This window comes from Lethenteron reissneri, unplaced genomic scaffold (genome assembly GCF_015708825.2).
Source record: "Lethenteron reissneri isolate LAM-NWPU_2019-01 unplaced genomic scaffold, ASM1570882v1 scaffold_213, whole genome shotgun sequence".
NCBI classification, from domain to species: Eukaryota; Metazoa; Chordata; class Hyperoartia; order Petromyzontiformes; family Petromyzontidae; genus Lethenteron; species Lethenteron reissneri.
The window spans coordinates 364,762-368,094 of record NW_026891735.1 but is presented as its reverse complement, the minus strand read 5'-3'; positions in this window follow the sequence as shown (position 1 = coordinate 368,094).

The following is a 3,333-nucleotide window of genomic DNA, read 5'->3' as shown; positions in this document are numbered from 1 at the left end:
TCGTCGTGGAAGTCGTTTATTACGTTGAAGTCAGAAGTGGTCCTTCTAGAGATCTATCTACGTGACTTTACCAAAAGAACCAGAAAGTATGGATTCCTGCAGTCACGAAAGCTTTAAATCAAGATTATAAATCCCAATGGATATACGTGTAAAGATGAACGCTTTTTTAGCTTTCAAAGTCAGTAGTTTGATGCTTACACACATCTCAAAAGGGTTTTACGAGAAAATGTAAAGATGAAAATTAAATCAAATGTACAAATGCAGGTGATCACATATGCTAACAAAACATTAAAACATTAGCAACATCTGCCTACTTATGTACAAAAGTGCATGATAAAATGCACCTGTCAGGCAAAGACTACGTTCTGAGAGACATTTGATGGAAGGCACTGGCATATTTAAGATTCTATGAAAGTCACAATGCAAGCAAACATTTAAAAAAATCTGGATTGCTTCACAGCGGTCAGGGTAGAACATGTTGACGCGTGATTACAAGGAGGAATGTATTGTAAAGGCAAGACTGGAGGGTGTAATCTTTTTACGCAATCTTAACAAAACAGTTTTCAATACAATGGCATTGTAGATTATAAGCATGGCAAATGTCATGAACATTTGAACGTGATTCGGGACAAACTACGAGTTCTGAGACAACACACGCACATCCATCCATTCCTTTACTACTTTATCAGGCGTTCAGGAATATATGAACATAAATACCCTCAATTGCCTACATATGCAGATACTGATTGATAGGCTGTGGTACAGACTTGTTTTATTTACGTAGAAATTATTTTGCACCGTATGGAGCCAACCATGATAATCAGGGGTGGAAGCAAGGATGCTGCTGTTTAGGAGATAATTGTATTCTTTAATCAGTCATGAAGGAATAGGGCAGTCCTCGGTTTACGAACCTCATTAATTCCTGAGACCCGTCCATAACTTGAACGGTTCGTGAGTCGGAACACAATAATCGACTGTATTAGAATAGGTTTTCCCCTTTTATCCTGCAACAAAACAGGTGTTAAGATTTTAAAACTCCAAACTGAAACCTTTTACAAGGAATCATGTCTGCATTAACCACAATACTTGTGTAATAAAAGACTCCGTCAGGCACTGCTGGTTTCCTTTGGTCTTTTATTTAGGTTCTCTCTCCGCGCCCCGCTGGTCTCCTCCGCAGACTAGCGTCGTCTCGCGCGTGCCCCGCACGCGCTCCCTCGTCAGCTCCTCCACTCCTCCTCACACCCGCTGGTCCTGATAAGGGACCAGCGTCTCCTCTCGCGTGCCGTGCACGCTCCTCCGTTAGCTCCTCCACTCCCGCACTCCGCACACCACTGGCCGACGGCGTGCTGAGGTCCTTCAGCCATGTGGCCGATGGCGCGGATCTCCTCTCGACACCCAACGTGTGTCAGCCTCTTAACTTCCTCAACTGACCCCGATCTTCTTGGTTCTTTCAGTAAAGTCACGTAGAATGGAAAAAATAAAATAATAAAAATAAAACATAATAAATTAATTCACACTAAGATGAATCCCTGCAGTCACGAAAGCTTTAAATCAAAATTTGACCCCGATCTCTTCTGGGCTCCCACTTATATCCTCTCCCCCCACGTGACCCTGACTCCTCCCCTTCCGGATCGTCAGATCCGGCCTTCCCATACTGCCCTGCTGGCTCCGCCCCATTCACCTCGCCTCCCATTGGAGCCGAGGTGAACGGTGGCCCCTCCCACACGCCCCGCAGACCAGGCTCCGCCCCCCAATACCCCGGGTCGTATGATTGGGCCAGAGCCCAGCAACAACCCCATTTATGCTCGCATTACATTTGTGGTCAGAATGCAAACAAAAAACCTACTCTGATAATATATGTGCATTGTCTTAGAAACTTTCGAGTCAAGTCTCAAAACGGTGTTAGATAATACATATGCTATCAGAGTATTTTTTTGTTCGCTTTCTGACCACAAGTATTGTGATTTATGAACACTTGATTCCTTGTAAAAGGTTTCAGTTTGGTGTTTTAACATCTTAACACCTGTTTTGTTGCCAGAAAAAAGGGGAAAACGTATTCTCCTATTTTGGTACTAGCAAAGGAGGTCCCATGAAATCCACTGTTTTTAAATGCCCATATGGTCAGTTTTAAGAAATGTGCTAAGGTTCAACAGAAAAAGAAGCAGTCAAACTCACAATTAGAAGTATTGTACTTTTCCATGTAGCAATATAAAATACTGTATAATAAATAAAATAAAATATAAAATAAAGTAACATTAATAGAAAAAAACACTTTTTTTCATGAACCTTGGGTCCTGATGCTAGTCAGAAGGGGGGCAACGAGTTACCACAATTGCAGACACCCACACAGACAGACAGAGAGACACAGACAGAGACACACACACCACGACGACAATGATCCCCCGTGTAGCCTTAATAGGCTATAGGGGCAAGTGCTGTTAGTGAGCATCGCCTATGAGGGCCGGCACGGCACACGTGGGGGTGATTGGCCAGCGCCACGCCCGGCTGCCTTTGTATCCCCAGTGGCGATGTTTACACACCAGGGCTTCCGGCACTGATGTTAGCCGTGAGCAAGAATCGAATTCGGGTCGCCACTTTTGTAGCACAGTGCGCTCACCACTACACTACCGCTCCCCACACACCAATACCAATATCCGCCATTCGCCACAAAGTGACGGCGACGTCACCACGGCGCCTGTGCCAGGCTAGGTGCACTTTGAGGCACTAAATGTGGGGTTGGCTGTCTTGCTTTCTTCTGAAACAGTGGGATGCTTTCCAAGCAAGAAAAGCTCACGAAAATATATATGTGAGACAAAAAAAAATCTGAAATGCTGGATATGATTAGCACATCGAGACCAGTCTGTAGTTTGACTGCTTACAAATGCCGCTTGGTGATTGATGTTCGCATGAAAAAATCAACGGTCGATGGACTAAACTATTTTTATATTTATATGTGAATATAGAATGGAGTTCTGATTATTTGTCCTTTCGCCCATGATGTTGCACATGAATGCATAACAAGTTTGCGTGTGATTTAAGTTTTAGTGCATTGAGAGCCTAAGCATAATTTGGAAATTATATCTCATTGTTCGACTGCTCGAAAGACTCCTTATTCATACGCTATCCTCACTGCCTTTGTCATATGCAATATTCAACAACTCGAAGGGCATACGCTCACAATCTTTATTTCACGTCCACACACGCGTTGTGTCTCTCGCACACAGGCACACACGCACATTCGTTATTATCAAGCACTGGGTGGAGTCTGGGAAGCTCCACCTTTTTGTGAATCTGAATATGAAGCCTGGGTGAATCCTGAGAGCAGAAGAGACG